The sequence below is a fragment of the Spermophilus citellus genome (assembly GCF_964194105.1).
Source record: "Spermophilus citellus genome assembly, chromosome: 10".
In the NCBI taxonomy this organism is placed as follows: domain Eukaryota; kingdom Metazoa; phylum Chordata; class Mammalia; order Rodentia; family Sciuridae; genus Spermophilus; species Spermophilus citellus.
The window spans coordinates 12500622-12519903 of NC_138197.1; positions in this window are offsets into that span (position 1 = coordinate 12500622).

The following is a 19282-nucleotide window of genomic DNA, read 5'->3' on the forward strand; positions in this document are numbered from 1 at the left end:
TATCATCTAGTTTGGGTGAAAAAATATTTGCTGAGATTTTTAGAGATTCGTAATTTTTGGAAGCTTGGCAACCCCTCTCCATGAAAGTGGTTCTCGCCAGTCACTGCTTAGGGCTACAGCAAGAGGAAACAAAACATAGAGATAGAACGTGAAACTACTTTACTGTATCTAGTTTCAAGAAGCTAGCACAAACCGTGTTGGATTTAGAGTTCCAAATACATGTATCAATATAGGAGAAAACAGAGTGAAACCTAAAAATTCAAACTGTTACAGGAAATGAACACTTCAACATAGAAGAATGACATTTGGGGAACCAAGTCGCCTTAGTGTACTGATCATTACCTGAAAGTATCCTCCAGTTTGGGTGAAAAAATATTTGCTGAGATTTCTGGAGATTCGTAATTTTTGGAAGCTTGGCAACCCCTTTTCATGAAAGTGTTTCTCGCCAGTCACTGCTTAGGGCTACATCAAGAGGAAACAAAACATAGAGATAGAACTTGAAACTACTTTACTCTGTCAAGTTTCAAGAAGCTAGCACAAACCGTGTTGGATTTAGAGTTCCAAATACATCTATCAATATAGCAGAAAACAGAGTGAAACCTAAAAATTCAAACTGTTACTGGAAATGAACGCTTCAAGATAGAAGAACGAAATTTGGGGAACCAAGTCGCCTTAGTGTACTGATCATTACCTGAAAGTATCATCCAGTTTGGGTGAAAAAATATTTGCTGAGATTTTTGTAGATTCGTAACTTTTGGAAGCTTGGCAACCTTTTTCCATGAAAGTGTTTCTCACCAGTCACTGCTTAGGGCTACATCAAGAGGAAACAGAATATAGAGATAGAACGTGAAACTACTTTACTTTGTCAAGTTTCATGAAGCTAGCACAAACCGTGTTGGATTTAGAGTTCCAAATACATCTATCAATATAGGAGAAAACAGAGTGAAACCTAAAAATTCAAACAGTTACAGGAAATGAACGCTTCAACATAGAAGAATGACATTTGGGGAACCAAGTCGCCTTAGTGTACTGATCATTACCTGAAAGTATCATCCAGTTTGGGTGAAAAAATATTTGCTGAGATTTTTGGAGATTCGTAATTTTTGGAAGCTTGGCAACCCCTCTCCATGAAAGTGGTTCTCGCCAGTCACTGCTTAGGGCTACAGCAAGAGGAAACAAAACATAGAGATAGAACGTGAAACTACTTTACTGTATCAAGTTTCAAGAAGCTAGCACAAACCGTGTTGGATTTAGAGTTCCAAATACATGTATCAATATAGGAGAAAACAGAGTGAAACCTAAAAATTCAAACTGTTACTGGAAATGAACGCTTCAACATAGAAGAACGAAATTTGGGGAACCAAGTCGCCTTAGTGTACTGATCATTACCTGAAAGTATCATCCAGTTTGGGTGAAAAAATATTTGCTGAGATTTCTGGAGATTCGTAATTTTTGGAAGCTTGGCAACCCCTTTCCATGAAAGTGTTTCTCGCCAGTCACTGCTTAGGGCTACAGCAAGAGGAAACAAAACATAGAGATAAAACGTGAAACTACTTTACTGTGTCAAGTTTCAAGAAGCTAGCACAAACCGTGTTGGATTTAGAGTTCCAAATACATGTATCAATATAGGAGAAAACAGAGTGAAACCTAAAAATTCAAACTGTTACTGGAAATGAACGCTTCAACATAGAAGAACGAAATTTGGGGAACCAAGTCGCCTTAGTGTACTGATCATTACCTGAAAGTATCATCCAGTTTGGGTGAAAAAATATTTGCTGAGATTTCTGGAGATTCGTAATTTTTGGAAGCTTGGCAACCGCTTTCCATAAAAGTGTTTCTCGCCAGTCACTGCTTAGGGCTACATCAAGAGGAAACAAAACCTAGAGATAGAACGTGAAACTACTTGACTGTGTCAAGTTTCAAGAAGCTAGCACAAACCGTGTTGGATTTAGAGTTCCAAATACATCTATCAATATAGCAGAAAACAGAGTGAAACCTAAAAATTCAAACTGTTACCGGAAATGAACGCTTCAACATAGAAGAATGAAATTTGGGGAACCAAGTCGCCTACGTGTACTGATCATTACCTGAAAGTATCATCCAGTTTGGGTGAAAAAATATTTGCTGAGATTTTTGGAGATTCGTAACTTTTGGAAGCTTGGCAACCTTTTTCCATGAAAGTGTTTCTCACCAGTCACTGCTTAGGGCTACATCAAGAGGAAACAGAATATAGAGATAGAACGTGAAACTACTTTACTTTGTCAAGTTTCATGAAGCTAGCACAAACCGTGTTGGATTTAGAGTTCCAAATACATCTATCAATATAGGAGAAAACAGAGTGAAACCTAAAAATTCAAAGTGTTACAGGAAATGAACGCTTCAACATAGAAGAACGACATTTGGGGAACCAAGTCGCCTTCGTGTACTGATCATTACCTGAAAGTATCATCCAGTTTGGGTGAAAAAATATTTGCTGAGATTTCTGGAGATTCGTAATTTTTGGAAGCTTGGCAACCCCTCTCCATGTAAGTGGTTCTCGCCAGTCACTGCTTAGGGCTACAGCAAGAGGAAACAAAACATAGAGATAGAACGTGAAACTACTTTACTGTATCAAGTTTCAGGAAGTTAACACAAACCATGTTGGATTTAGAGTTCCAAATACATGTATCAATATAGGAGAAAACAGAGTGAAACCTAAAAATTCAAACTGTTACAGGAAATGAACGCTTCAACATAGAAGAATGACATTTGGGGAACCAAGTCGCCTTAGTGTACTGATCATTACCTGACAGTATCATCCAGTTTGGGTGAAAAAATATTTGCTGAGATTTCTGGAGATTCGTAATTTTTGGAAGCTTGGCAACCCCTCTCCATGATAGTGGTTCTCGCCAGTCACTGCTTAGGGCTACATCAAGAGGAAACAAAACATAGAGATACAACGTGAAACTACTTTACTGTGTCAAGTTTCAAGAAGCTAGCACAAACCGTGTTGGATTTAGAGTTCCAAATACATGTATCAATATAGGAGAAAACAGAGTGAAACCTAAAAATTCAAACTGTTACAGGAAATGAACGCTTCAACATAGAAGAACGACATTTTTGGAACCAAGTCGCCTTAGTGTACTGATCATTACCTGAAAGTATCATCCAGTTTGGGTGAAAAAATATTTGCTGAGATTTCTGGAGATTCGTAATTTTTGGAAGCTTGGCAACCCCTTTCCATGAAAGTGTTTCTCGCCAGTCACTGCTTAGGGCTACATCAAGAGGAAACAAAACATACAGATAGAATGTGAAACTACTTTACTGTGTCAAGTTTCAAGAAGCTAGCACAAATCGTGTTGGATTTAGAGTTCCAAATACATGTATCAATATAGGAGAAAACAGAGTGAAACCTAAAAATTCAAACTGTTACTGGAAATGAACGCTTCAACATAGAAGAACGAAATTTGGGGAACCAAGTCGCCTTAGTGTACTGATCATTACCTGAAAGTATCATCCAGTTTGGGTGAAAAAATATTTGCTGAGATTTTTGGAGATTCGTAATTTTTGGAAGCTTGGCAACCCCTCTCCATGAAAGTGGTTCTCGCCAGTCACTGCTTAGGGCTACAGGAAGAGGAAACAAAACATAGAGATAGAACGTGAAACTACTTTACTGTGTCAAGTTTCAAGAAGCTAGCACAAACCGTGTTGGATTTAGAGTTCCAAATACATGTATCAATATAGGAGAAAACAGAGTGAAACCTAAAAATTCAAACTGTTACTGGAAATGAACGCTTCAACATAGAAGAACGAAATTTGGGGAACCAAGTCGCCTTAGTGTACTGATCATTACCTGAAAGTATCATCCAGTTTGGGTGAAAAAATATTTGCTGAGATTTCTGGAGATTCGTAATTTTTGGAAGCTTGGCAACCCCTCTCCATGAAAGTGGTTCTCGCCAGTCACTGCTTAGGGCTACATCAAGAGGAAACAAAACATAGAGATAGAACGTGAAACTACTTTACTGTGTCAAGTTTCAAGAAGCTAGCACAAACCGTGTTGGATTTAGAGTTCCAAATACATGTATCAATATAGGAGAAAACAGAGTGAAACCTAAAAATTCAAACTGTTACAGGAAATGAACGCTTCAACATAGAAGAACGACATTTGGGGAACCAAGTCGCCTTCGTGTACTGATCATTACCTGAAAGTATCATCCAGTTTGGGTGAAAAAATATTTGCTGAGATTTCTGGAGATTCGTAATTTTTGGAAGCTTGGCAACCCCTTTCCATGAAAGTGTTTCTCGCCAGTCACTGCTTAGGGCTACATCAAGAGGAAACAAAACATAGAGATAGAACTTGAAACTACTTTACTCTGTCAAGTTTCAAGAAGCTAGCACAAACCGTGTTGGATTTAGAGTTCCAAATACATCTATCAATATAGCAGAAAACAGAGTGAAACCTAAAAATTCAAACTGTTACTGGAAATGAACGCTTCAACATAGAAGAACGAAATTTGGGGAACCAAGTCGCCTTAGTGTACTGATCATTACCTGAAAGTATCATCCAGTTTGGGTGAAAAAATATTTGCTGAGATTTTTGGAGATTCGTAACTTTTGGAAGCTTGGCAACCTTTTTCCATGAAAGTGTTTCTCACCAGTCACTGCTTAGGGCTACATCAAGAGGATCAGAATATAGAGATAGAACGTGAAACTACTTTACTTTGTCAAGTTTCATGAAGCTAGCACAAACCGTGTTGGATTTAGAGTTCCAAATACATCTATCAGTATAGGAGAAAACAGAGTGAAACCTAAAAATTCAAACAGTTACAGGAAATGAACGCTTCAACATAGAAGAATGACATTTGGGGAACCAAGTCGCCTTAGTGTACTGATCATTACCTGAAAGTATCATCCAGTTTGGGTGAAAAAATATTTGCTGAGATTTTTGGAGATTCGTAATTTTTGGAAGCTTGGCAACCCCTCTCCATGAAAGTGGTTCTCGCCAGTCACTGCTTAGGGCTACAGCAAGAGGAAACAAAACATAGAGATAGAACGTGAAACTACTTTACTGTATCAAGTTTCAAGAAGCTAGCACAAACCGTGTTGGATTTAGAGTTCCAAATACATGTATCAATATAGGAGAAAACAGAGTGAAACCTAAAAATTCAAACTGTTACTGGAAATGAACGCTTCAACATAGAAGAACGAAATTGGGGGAACCAAGTCGCCTTAGTGTACTGATCATTACCTGAAAGTATCATCCAGTTTGGGTGAAAAAATATTTGCTGAGATTTCTGGAGATTCGTAAATTTTGGAAGCTTGGCAACCCCTTTCCATGAAAGTGTTTCTCGCCAGTCACTGCTTAGGGCTACAGCAAGAGGAAACAAAACATAGAGATAAAACGTGAAACTACTTTACTGTGTCAAGTTTCAAGAAGCTAGCACAAACCGTGTTGGATTTAGAGTTCCAAATACATGTATCAATATAGGAGAAAACAGAGTGAAACCTAAAAATTCAAACTGTTACTGGAAATGAACGCTTCAACATAGAAGAACGAAATTTGGGGAACCAAGTCGCCTTAGTGTACTGATCATTACCTGAAAGTATCATCCAGTTTGGGTGAAAAAATATTTGCTGAGATTTCTGGAGATTCGTAATTTTTGGAAGCTTGGCAACCGCTTTCCATAAAAGTGGTTCTCGCCAGTCACTGCTTAGGGCTACATCAAGAGGAAACAAAACCTAGAGATAGAACGTGAAACTACTTTACTGTGTCAAGTTTCAAGAAGCTAGCACAAACCGTGTTTGATTTAGAGTTCCAAATACATCTATCAATATAGGAGAAAACAGAGTGAAACCTAAAAATTCAAATTGTTACCGGAAATGAACGCTTCAACATAGAAGAATGAAATTTGGGGAACCAAGTCGCCTACGTGTACTGATCATTACCTGAAAGTATCATCCAGTTTGGGTGAAAAAATATTTGCTGAGATTTTTGGAGATTCGTAACTTTTGGAAGCTTGGCAACCTTTTTCCATGAAAGTGTTTCTCACCAGTCACTGCTTAGGGCTACATCAAGAGGAAACAGAATATAGAGATAGAACGTGAAACTACTTTACTTTGTCAAGTTTCATGAAGCTAGCACAAACCGTGTTGGATTTAGAGTTCCAAATACATCTATCAATATAGGAGAAAACAGAGTGAAACCTAAAAATTCAAAGTGTTACAGGAAATGAACGCTTCAACATAGAAGAACGAAATTTGGGGAACCAAGTCGCCTTCGTGTACTGATCATTACCTGAAAGTATCATCCTGTTTGGGTGAAAAAATATTTGCTGAGATTTCTGGAGATTCGTAATTTTTGGAAGCTTGGCAACCCCTCTCCATGAAAGTGGTTCTCGCCAGTCACTGCTTAGGGCTACATCAAGAGGAAACAAAACATAGAGATAGAACGTGAAACTACTTTACTGTGTCAAGTTTCAAGAAGCTAGCACAAACCGTGTTGGATTTAGAGTTCCAAATACATGTATCAATATAGGAGAAAACAGAGTGAAACCTAAAAATTCAAACTGTTACAGGAAATGAACGCTTCAACATAGAAGAATGACATTTTTGGAACCAAGTCGCCTTCGTGTACTGATCATTACCTGAAAGTATCATCCAGTTTGGGTGAAAAAATATTTGCTGAGATTTCTGGAGATTCGTAATTTTTGGAAGCTTGGCAACCCCTTTCCATGAAAGTGTTTCTCGCCAGTCACTGCTTAGGGCTACATCAAAAGGAAACAAAACATAGAGATAGAACGTGAAACTACTTTACTGTGTCAAGTTTCAAGAAGCTAGCACAAACCGTGTTGGATTTAGAGTTCCAAATACATGTATCAATATAGGAGAAAACAGAGTGAAACCTAAAAATTCAAACTGTTACAGGAAATGAACGCTTCAACATAGAAGAACGAAATTTGGGGAACCAAGTTGCCTTAGTGTACTGATCATTACCTGAAAGTATCATCCAGTTTGGGTGAAAAAATATTTGCTGAGATTTTTGGAGATTCGTAATTTTTGGAAGCTTGGCAACCCCTCTCCATGAAAGTGGTTCTCGCCAGTCACTGCTTAGGGCTACAGCAAGAGGAAACAAAACATAGAGATAGAACGTGAAACTACTTTACTGTATCAAGTTTCAAGAAGCTAGCACAAACCGTGTTGGATTTAGAGTTCCAAATACATGTATCAATATAGGAGAAAACAGAGTGAAACCTAAAAATTCAAACTGTTACTGGAAATGAACGCTTCAACATAGAAGAACTACATTTGGGGAACCAAGTCGCCTTAGTGTACTGATCATTACCTGAAAGTATCATCCAGTTTGGGTGAAAAAATATTTGCTGAGATTTCTGGAGATTCGTAATTTTTGGAAGCTTGGCAACCCCTTTCCATGAAAGTGTTTCTCGCCAGTCACTGCTTAGGGCTACAGCAAGAGGAAACAAAACATAGAGATAGAACGTGAAACTACTTTACTGTGTCAAGTTTCAAGAAGCTAGCACAAACCGTGTTGGATTTAGAGTTCCAAATACATGTATCAATATAGGAGAAAACAGAGTGAAACCTAAAAATTCAAACTGTTACTGGAAATGAACGCTTCAACATAGAAGAACGAAATTTGGGGAACCAAGTCGCCTTAGTGTACTGATCATTACCTGAAAGTATCATCCAGTTTGGGTGAAAAAATATTTGCTGAGATTTCTGGAGATTCGTAATTTTTGGAAGCTTGGCAACCGCTTTCCATAAAAGTGTTTCTCGCCAGTCACTGCTTAGGGCTACATCAAGAGGAAACAAAACCTAGAGATAGAACGTGAAACTACTTTACTGTGTCAAGTTTCAAGAAGCTAGCACAAACCGAGTTGGATTTAGAGTTCCAAATACATCTATCAATATAGGAGAAAACAGACTGAAACCTAAAAATTCAAACTGTTACCGGAAATGAACGCTTCAACATAGAAGAATGAAATTTGGGGAACCAAGTCGCCTACGTGTACTGATCATTACCTGAAAGTATCATCCAGTTTGGGTGAAAAAATATTTGCTGAGATTTCTGGAGATTCGTAACTTTTGGAAGCTTGGCAACCTTTTTCCATGAAAGTGTTTCTCGCCAGTCACTGCTTAGGGCTACATCAAGAGGAAACAGAATATAGAGATAGAACGTGAAACTACTTTACTTTGTCAAGTTTCATGAAGCTAGCACAAACCGTGTTGGATTTAGAGTTCCAAATACATGTATCAATATAGGAGAAAACAGAGTGAAACCTAAAAATTCAAACTGTTACTGGAAATGAACGCTTCAACATAGAAGAACGACATTTGGGGAACCAAGTCGCCTTAGTGTACTGATCATTACCTGAAAGTATCATCCAGTTTGGGTTAAAAAATATTTGCTGAGATTTCTGGAGATTCGTAATTTTTGGAAGCTTGGCAAACCCTTTCCATGAAAGTGTTTCTCGCCAGTCACTGCTTAGGGCTACATCAAGAGGAAACAAAACATAGAGATAGAACGTGAAACTACTTTATTGTGTCAAGTTTCAAGAAGCTAGCACAAACCGTGTTGGATTTAGAGTTCCAAATACATGTATCAATATAGGAGAAAACAGAGTGAAACCTAAAAATTCAAACTGTTACAGGAAATGAACGCTTCAACATAGAAAAACGAAATTTGGGGAACCAAGTCGCCTTAGTGTACTGATCATTACCTGAAAGTATCATCCAGTTTGGGTGAAAAAATATTTGCTGAGATTTTTGGAGATTCGTAATTTTTGGAAGCTTGGCAACCCCTCTCCATGAAAGTGGTTCTCGCCAGTCTCTGCTTAGGGCTACAGCAAGAGGAAACAAAACATAGAGATAGAACGTGAAACTACTTTACTGTATCAAGTTTCAAGAAGCTAGCACAAACCGTGTTGGATTTAGAGTTCCAAATACATGTATCAATATATGAGAAAACAGAGTGAAACCTAAAAATTCAAACTGTTACTGGAAATGAACGCTTCAAAATAGAAGAACGAACTTTGGAAAACCAAGTCGCCTTAGTGTACTGATCATTACCTGAAAGTATCATCCAGTTTGGGTGAAAAAATATTTGCTGAGATTTCTGGAGATTCGTAATTTTTGGAAGCTTGGCAACCCCTCTCCATGAAAGTGGTTCTCGCCAGTCACTGCTTAGGGCTACAGCAAGAGGAAACAAAACATAGAGATAGAACGTGAAACTACTTTACTGTGTCAAGTTTCAAGAAGCTAGCACAAACCGTGTTGGATTTAGAGTTCCAAATACATGTATCAATATAGGAGAAAACAGGGTGAAACCTAAAAATTCAAACTGTTACAGGAAATGAACGCTTCAACATAGAAGAACGACATTTGGGGAACCAAGTCGCCTTAGTGTACTGATCATTACCTGAAAGTATCATCCAGTTTGGGTGAAAAAATATTTGCTGAGATTTCTGGAGATTCGTAATTTTTGGAAGCTTGGCAACCCCTTTCCATGAAAGTGTTTCTCGCCAGTCACTGCTTAGGGCTACATCAAGAGGAAACAAAACATAGAGATAGAACGTGAAACTACTTTACTGTGTCAAGTTTCAAGAAGCTAGCACAAACCGTGTTGGATTTGGAGTTCCAAATACATCTATCAATATAGGAGAAAACAGAGTGAAACCTAAAAATTCAAACTGTTACTGGAAATGAATGCTTCAACATAGAAGAACGAAATTTGGGGAACCAAGTCGCCTACGTGTACTGATCATTACCTGAAAGTATCATCCAGTTTGGGTGAAAAAATATTTGCTGAGATTTCTGGAGATTCGTAATTTTTGGAAGCTTGGCAACCCCTCTCCATGAAAGTGGTTCTCGCCAGTCACTGCTTAGGGCTACAGCAAGAGGAAACAAAACATAGAGATAGAACGTGAAACTACTTTACTGTGTCAAGTTTCAAGAAGCTAGCACAAACCGTGTTGGATTTAGAGTTCCAAATACATGTATCAATATAGGAGAAAACAGAGTGAAACCTAAAAATTCAAACTGTTACAGGAAATGAACGCTTCAACATAGAAGAACGACATTTGGGGAACCAAGTCGCCTTAGTGTACTGATCATTACCTGAAAGTATCATCCAGTTTGGGTGAATAAATATTTGCTGAGATTTCTGGAGATTCGTAATTTTTGGAAGCTTGGCAACCCCTCTCCATGAAAGTGGTTCTCGAAAGTCACTGCTTAGGGCTACAGCAAGAGGAAACAAAACATAGAGATAGAACGTGAAACTACTTTACTGTGTCAAGTTTCAAGAAGCTAGCACAAACTGTGTTGGATTTAGAGTTCCAAATACATGTATCAATATAGGAGAAAACAGAGTGAAACCTAAAAATTCAAACTGTTACAGGAAATGAACGCTTCAGCACAGAAGAATGACCTTTGGGGAACCAAGTCGCCTTAGTGTACTGATCATTACCTGAAAGTATCATCCAGTTTGGGTGAAAAAATATTTGCTGAGATTTCTGGAGATTCGTAATTTTTGGAAGCTTGGCAACCCCTCTCCATGAAAGTGTTTCTCGGCAGTCACTGCTTAGGGGTACATCAAGAGGAAACAAAACATAGAGATAGAACGTGAAACTACTTTACTGTGTCAAGTTTCAAGAAGCTAGCACAAACCGTGTTGGATTTAGAGTTCCAAATACATGTATCAATATAGGAGAAAACAGAGTGAAACCTAAAAATTCAAACTGTTACTGGAAATGAACGCTTCAACATAGAAGAACGAACTTTGGAAAACCAAGTCGCCTTAGTGTACTGATCATTACCTGAAAGTATCATCCAGTTTGGGTGAAAAAATATTTGCTGAGATTTCTGGAGATTCGTAATTTTTGGAAGCTTGGCAACCCCTCTCCATGAAAGTGGTTCTCGCCAGTCACTGCTTAGGGCTACAGCAAGAGGAAACAAAACATAGAGATAGAACGTGAAACTACTTTACTGTGTCAAGTTTCAAGAAGCTAGCACAAACCGTGTTGGATTTAGAGTTCCAAATACATGTATCAATATAGGAGAAAACAGAGTGAAACCTAAAAATTCAAACTGTTACAGGAAATGAACGCTTCAACATAGAAGAACGACATTTGGGGAACCAAGTCGCCTTAGTGTACTGATCATTACCTGAAAGTATCATCCAGTTTGGGTGAAAAAATATTTGCTGAGATTTCTGGAGATTCGTAATTTTTGGAAGCTTGGCAACCCCTTTCCATGAAAGTGTTTCTCGCCAGTCACTGCTTAGGGCTACATCAAGAGGAAACAAAACATAGAGATAGAACGTGAAACTACTTTACTGTGTCAAGTTTCAAGAAGCTAGCACAAACCGTGTTGGATTTAGAGTTCCAAATACATGTATCAATATAGGAGAAAACAGAGTGAAACCTAAAAATTCAAACTGTTACTGGAAATGAACGCTTCAACATAGAAGAACGAAATTTGGGGAACCAAGTCGCCTTAGTGTACTGATCATTACCTGAAAGTATCATCCAGTTTGGGTGAAAAAATATTTGCTGAGATTTCTGGAGATTCGTAATTTTTGGAAGCTTGGCAACCCCTCTCCATGAAAGTGGTTCTCGCCAGTCACTGCTTAGGGCTACATCAAGAGGAAACAAAACATAGAGATAGAACGTGAAACTACTTTACTGTGTCAAGTTTCAAGAAGCTAGCACAAACCGTGTTGGATTTAGAGTTCCAAATACATGTATCAATATAGGAGAAAACAGAGTGAAACCTAAAAATTCAAACTGTTACAGGAAATGAACGCTTCAACATAGAAGAACGACATTTGGGGAACCAAGTCGCCTTAGTGTACTGATCATTACCTGAAAGTATCATCCAGTTTGGGTGAAAAAATATTTGCTGAGATTTCTGGAGATTCGTAATTTTTGGAAGCTTGGCAACCCCTTTCCATGAAAGTGTTTCTCGCCAGTCACTGCTTAGGGCTACATCAAGAGGAAACAAAACATAGAGATAGAACGTGAAACTACTTTACTGTGTCAAGTTTCAAGAAGCTAGCACAAACCGTGTTGGATTTAGAGTTCCAAATACATGTATCAATATAGGAGAAAACAGAGTGAAACCTAAAAATTCAAACTGTTACTGGAAATGAACGCTTCAACATAGAAGAACGAAATTTGGGGAACCAAGTCGCCTTAGTGTACTGATCATTACCTGAAAGTATCATCCAGTTTGGGTGAAAAAATATTTGCTGAGATTTCTGGAGATTCGTAATTTTTGGAAGCTTGGCAACCCCTCTCCATGAAAGTGGTTCTCGCCAGTCACTGCTTAGGGCTACATCAAGAGGAAACAAAACATAGAGATACAACGTGAAACTACTTTACTGTGTCAAGTTTCAAGAAGCTAGCACAAACCGTGTTGGATTTAGAGTTCCAAATACATGTATCAATATAGGAGAAAACAGAGTGAAACCTAAAAATTCAAACTGTTACAGGAAATGAACGCTTCAACATAGAAGAACGATATTTGGGGAACCAAGTCGCCTTAGTGTACTGATCATTACCTGAAAGTATCATCCAGTTTGGGTGAAAAAATATTTGCTGAGATATCTGGAGATTCGTAACTTTTGGAAGCTTGGCAACCTTTTTCCATGAAAGTGTTTCTCACCAGTCACTGCTTAGGGCTACATCAAGAGGAAACAGAATATAGAGATAGAACGTGAAACTACTTTACTTTGTCAAGTTTCATGAAGCTAGCACAAACCGTGTTGGATTTAGAGTTCCAAATACATCTATCAATATAGGAGAAAACAGAGTGAAACCTAAAAATTCAAAGTGTTACTGGAAATGAACGCTTCAACATAGAAGAACGACATTTGGGGAACCAAGTCGCCTTCGTGTACTGATCATTACCTGAAAGTATCATCCAGTTTGGGTGAAAAAATATTTGCTGAGATTTCTGGAGATTCGTAATTTTTGGAAGCTTGGCAACCCCTCTCTATGATAGTGTTTCTCGCCAGTCACTGCTTAGGGCTACAGCAAGAGGAAACAAAACATAGAGATAGAACATGAAACTACTTTACTGTATCAAGTTTCAAGAAGCTAGCACAAACCGTGTTGGATTTAGAGTTCCAAATACATGTATCAATATAGGAGAAAACAGAGTGAAACCTAAAAATTCAAACTGTTACAGGAAATGAATGCTTCAACATAGAAGAACGACATTTGGGGAACCAAGTCGCCTTAGTGTACTGATCATTACCTGAAAGTATCATCCAGTTTGGGTGAAAAAATATTTGCTGAGATTTCTGGAGATTCGTAATTTTTGGAAGCTTGGCAACCCCTTTCCATGAAAGTGTTTCTCGCCAGTCACTGCTTAGGGCTACATCAAGAGGAAACAAAACATAGAGATAGAACGTGAAACTACTTTACTGTGTCAAGTTTCAAGAAGCTAGCACAAACCGTGTTGGATTTAGAGTTCCAAATACATGTATCAATATAGGAGAAAACAGAGTGAAACCTAACAATTCAAACTGTTACTGGAAATGAACGCTTCAACATAGAAGAACGACATTTGGGGAACCAAGTCGTCTTCGTGTACTGATCATTACCTGAAAGTATCATCCAGTTTGGGTGAAAAAATATTTGGTGAGATTTCTGGAGATTCGTAATTTTTGGAAGCTTGGCAACCCCTTTCCATGAAAGTGTTTCTCGCCAGTCACTGCTTAGGGCTACATCGAGAGGAAACAGAATATAGAGATAGAACGTGAAACTACTTTACTTTGTCAAGTTTCATGAAGCTAGCACAAACCGTGTTGGATTTAGAGTTCCAAATACATCTATCAATATAGGAGAAAACAGAGTGAAACCTAAAAATTCAAAGTGTTACTGGAAATGAACGCTTCAACATAGAAGAACGACATTTAGGGAACCAAGTCGTCTTTGTGTACTGATCATTACCTGAAAGTATCATCCAGTTTGGGTGAAAAAATATTTGCTGAGATTTCTGGAGATTCGTAATTTTTGGAAGCTTGGCAACCCCTCTCCATGAAAGTGGTCCTCGCCAGTCACTGCTTAGGGCTACATCAAGAGGAAACAAAACATAGAGATAGAACGTGAAACTACTTTACTGTGTCAAGTTTCAAGAAGCTAGCACAAACCGTGTTGGATTTAGAGTTCCAAATACATGTATCAATATAGGAGAAAACAGAGTGAAACCTAAAAATTCAAACTGTTACTGGAAATGAACGCTTCAACATAGAAGAACGAAATTTGGGGAACCAAGTCGCCTTAGTGTACTGATCATTACCTGAAAGTATCATCCAGTTTGGGTGAAAAAATATTTGCTGAGATTTCTGGAGATTCGTAATTTTTGGAAGCTTGGCAACCCCTCTCCATGAAAGTGGTTCTCGCAGGTCACTGCTTAGGGCTACAGCAAGAGGAAACAAAACATAGAGATAGAACGTGAAACTACTTTACTGTGTCAAGTTTCAAGAAGCTAGCACAAACCGTGTTGGATTTAGAGTTCCAAATACATGTATCAATATAGGAGAAAACAGAGTGAAACCTAAAAATTCAAACTGTTACTGGAAATGAACGCTTCAACATAGAAAAACGAACTTTGGGGAACCAAGTCGCCTTAGTGTACTGATCATTACCTGAAAGTATCATCCAGTTTGGGTGAAAAAAGATTTGCTGAGATTTCTGGAGATTCGTAACTTTTGGAAGCTTGGCAACCCCTCTCCATGAAAGTGGTCCTCGCCAGTCACTGCTTAGGGCTACAGCAAGAGGAAACAAAACATAGAGATAGAACGTGAAACTACTTTACTGTGTCAAGTTTCAAGAAGCTAGCACAAACCGTGTTGGATTTAGAGTTCCAAATACATGTATCAATATAGGAGAAAACAGAGTGAAACCTAAAAATTCAAACTGTTACAGGAAATGAACGCTTCAACATAGAAGAACGACATTTGGGGAACCTAGTCGCCTTAGTGTACTGATCATTACCTGAAAGTATCATCCAGTTTGGGTGAAAAAATATTTGCTGAGATTTCTGGAGATTCGTAATTTTTGGAAGCTTGGCAACCCCTTTCTATGAAAGTGTTTCTCGCCAGTCACTGCTTAGGGCTACATCAAGAGGAAACAAAACATAGAGATAGAACTTGAAACTACTTTACTGTGTCAAGTTTCAAGAAGCTAGCACAAACCGTGTTGGATTTAGAGTTCCAAATACATCTATCAATATAGGAGAAAACAGAGTGAAACCTAAAAATTCAAACTGTTACTGGAAATGAACGCTTCAACATAGAAGAACGAACTTTGGGGAACCAAGTCGCCTTAGTGTACTGATCATTACCTGAAAGTATCATCCAGTTTGGGTGAAAAAATATTTGCTGAGATTTCTGGAGATTCGTAACTTTTGGAAGCTTGGCAACCTTTTTCCATGAAAGTGTTTCTCGCCAGTCACTGCTTAGGGCTACATCAAGAGGAAACAGAATATAGAGATAGAACGTGAAACTACTTTACTTTGTCAAGTTTCATGAAGCTAGCACAAACCGTGTTGGATTTAGAGTTCCAAATACATCTATCAATATAGGAGAAAACAGAGTGAAACCTAAAAATTCAAAGTGTTACTGGAAATGAACGCTTCAACATAGAAGAATGACATTTGGGGAACCAAGTCGCCTTCGTGTACTGATCATTACCTGAAAGTATCATCCAGTTTGGGTGAAAAAATATTTGCTGAGATTTCTGGAGATTCGTAATTTTTGGAAGCTTGGCAACCCCTCTCCATGAAAGTGGTTCTCGCCAGTCACTGCTTAGGGCTACAGCAAGAGGAAACAAAACATAGAGATAGAACGTGAAACTACTTTACTGTGTCAAGTTTCAAGAAGCTAGCACAAACCGTGTTGGATTTAGAGTTCCAAATACATCTATCAATATAGGAGAAATCAGAGTGAAACCTAAAAATTCAAACTGTTACTGGAAATGAACGCTTCAACATAGAAGAACGAAATTTGGGGAACCAAGTCGCCTTAGTGTACTGATCATTACCTGAAAGTATCATCCAGTTTGGGTGAAAAAATATTTGCTGAGATTTCTGGAGATTCGTAATTTTTGGAAGCTTGGCAACCCCTTTCCATGAAAGTGTTTCTCGCCAGTCACTGCTTAGGGCTACATCAAGAGGAAACAAAACATAGAGATAGAACGTGAAACTACTTTACTCTGTCAAGTTTCAAGAAGCTAGCACAAACCGTGTTGGATTTAGAGTTCCAAATACATGTATCAATATAGGAGAAAACAGAGTGAAACCTAACAATTCAAACTGTTACAGGAAATGAACGCTTCAACATAGAAGAACGACATTTGGGGAACCAAGTCGCCTTAGTGTACTGATCATTACCTGAAAGTATCATCCAGTTTGGGTGAAAAAATATTTGCTGAGATTCCTGGAGATTCGTAATTTTTGGAAGCTTGGCAACCCCTTTCCATGAAAGTGTATCTCGCCAGTCACTGCTTAGGGATACATCAAGAGGAAACAAAACATAGAGATAGAACGTGAAACTACTTTATTGTGTCAAGTTTCAGGAAGCTAGCACAAACCGTGTTGGATTTAGAGTTCCAAATACATGTATCAATATAGGAGAAAACAGGGTGAAACCTAAAAATTCAAACTGTTACAGGAAATGAACGCTTCAACATAGAAGAACGACATTTGGGGAACCAAGTCGCCTTAGTGTACTGATCATTACCTGAAAGTATCATCCAGTTTGGGTGAAAAAATATTTGCTGAGATTTCTGGAGATTCGTAATTTTTGGAAGCTTGGCAACCCCTTTCCATGAAAGTGTTTCTCGCCAGTCACTGCTTAGGGCTACATCAAGAGGAAACAAAACATAGAGATAGAACGTGAAACTACTTTACTGTGTCAAGTTTCAAGAAGCTAGCACAAACCGTGTTGGATTTGGAGTTCCAAATACATCTATCAATATAGGAGAAAACAGAGTGAAACCTAAAAATTCAAACTGTTACTGGAAATGAACGCTTCAACATAGAAGAACGAAATTTGGGGAACCAAGTCGCCTACGTGTACTGATCATTACCTGAAAGTATCATCCAGTTTGGGTGAAAAAATATTTGCTGAGATTTCTGGAGATTCGTAATTTTTGGAAGCTTGGCAACCCCTCTCCATGAAAGTGGTTCTCGCCAGTCACTGCTTAGGGCTACAGCAAGAGGAAACAAAACATAGAGATAGAACGTGAAACTACTTTACTGTGTCAAGTTTCAAGAAGCTAGCACAAACCGTGTTGGATTTAGAGTTCCAAATACATGTATCAATATAGGAGAAAACAGAGTGAAACCTAAAAATTCAAACTGTTACAGGAAATGAACGCTTCAACATAGAAGAACGACATTTGGGGAACCAAGTCGCCTTAGTGTACTGATCATTACCTGAAAGTATCATCCAGTTTGGGTGAATAAATATTTGCTGAGATTTCTGGAGATTCGTAATTTTTGGAAGCTTGGCAACCCCTCTCCATGAAAGTGGTTCTCGAAAGTCACTGCTTAGGGCTACAGCAAGAGGAAACAAAACATAGAGATAGAACGTGAAACTACTTTACTGTGTCAAGTTTCAAGAAGCTAGCACAAACTGTGTTGGATTTAGAGTTCCAAATACATGTATCAATATAAGAGAAAACAGAGTGAAACCTAAAAATTCAAACTGTTACAGGAAATGAACGCTTCAGCACAGAAGAATGACCTTTGGGGAACCAAGTCGCCTTAGTGTACTGATCATTACCTGAAAGTATCATCCAGTTTGGGTGAAAAAATATTTGCTGAGATTTCTGGAGATTCGTAATTTTTGGAAGCTTGGCAACCCCTCTCCATGAAAGTGTTTCTCGGCAGTCACTGCTTAGGGGTACATCAAGAGGAAACAAAACATAGAGATAGAACGTGAAACTACTTTACTGTGTCAAGTTTCAAGAAGCTAGCACAAACCGTGTTGGATTTAGAGTTCCAAATACATGTATCAATATAGGAGAAAACAGAGTGAAACCTAAAAATTCAAACTGTTACTGGAAATGAACGCTTCAACATAGAAGAACGAACTTTGGAAAACCAAGTCGCCTTAGTGTACTGATCATTACCTGAAAGTATCATCCAGTTTGGGTGAAAAAATATTTGCTGAGATTTCTGGAGATTCGTAATTTTTGGAAGCTTGGCAACCCCTCTCCATGAAAGTGGTTCTCGCCAGTCACTGCTTAGGGCTACAGCAAGAGGAAACAAAACATAGAGATAGAACGTGAAACTACTTTACTGTGTCAAGTTTCAAGAAGCTAGCACAAACCGTGTTGGATTTAGAGTTCCAAATACATGTATCAATATAGGAGAAAACAGAGTGAAACCTAAAAATTCAAACTGTTACAGGAAATGAACGCTTCAACATAGAAGAACGACATTTGGGGAACCAAGTCGCCTTAGTGTACTGATCATTACCTGAAAGTATCATCCAGTTTGGGTGAAAAAATATTTGCTGAGATTTCTGGAGATTCGTAATTTTTGGAAGCTTGGCAACCCCTTTCCATGAAAGTGTTTCTCGCCAGTCACTGCTTAGGGCTACATCAAGAGGAAACAAAACATAGAGATAGAACGTGAAACTACTTTACTGTGTCAAGTTTCAAGAAGCTAGCACAAACCGTGTTGGATTTAGAGTTCCAAATACATGTATCAATATAGGAGAAAACAGAGTGAAACCTAAAAATTCAAACTGTTACTGGAAATGAACGCTTCAACATAGAAGAACGAAATTTGGGGAACCAAGTCGCCTTAGTGTACTGATCATTACCTGAAAGTATCATCCAGTTTGGGTGAAAAAATATTTGCTGAGATTTCTGGAGATTCGTAATTTTTGGAAGCTTGGCAACCCCTCTCCATGAAAGTGGTTCTCGCCAGTCACTGCTTAGGGCTACATCAAGAGGAAACAAAACATAGAGATAGAACGTGAAACTACTTTACTGTGTCAAGTTTCAAGAAGCTAGCACAAACCGTGTTGGATTTAGAGTTCCAAATACATGTATCAATATAGGAGAAAACAGAGTGAAACCTAAAAATTCAAACTGTTACAGGAAATGAACGCTTCAACATAGAAGAACGACATTTGGGGAACCAAGTCGCCTTAGTGTACTGATCATTACCTGAAAGTATCATCCAGTTTGGGTGAAAAAATATTTGCTGAGATTTCTGGAGATTCGTAATTTTTGGAAGCTTGGCAACCCCTTTCCATGAAAGT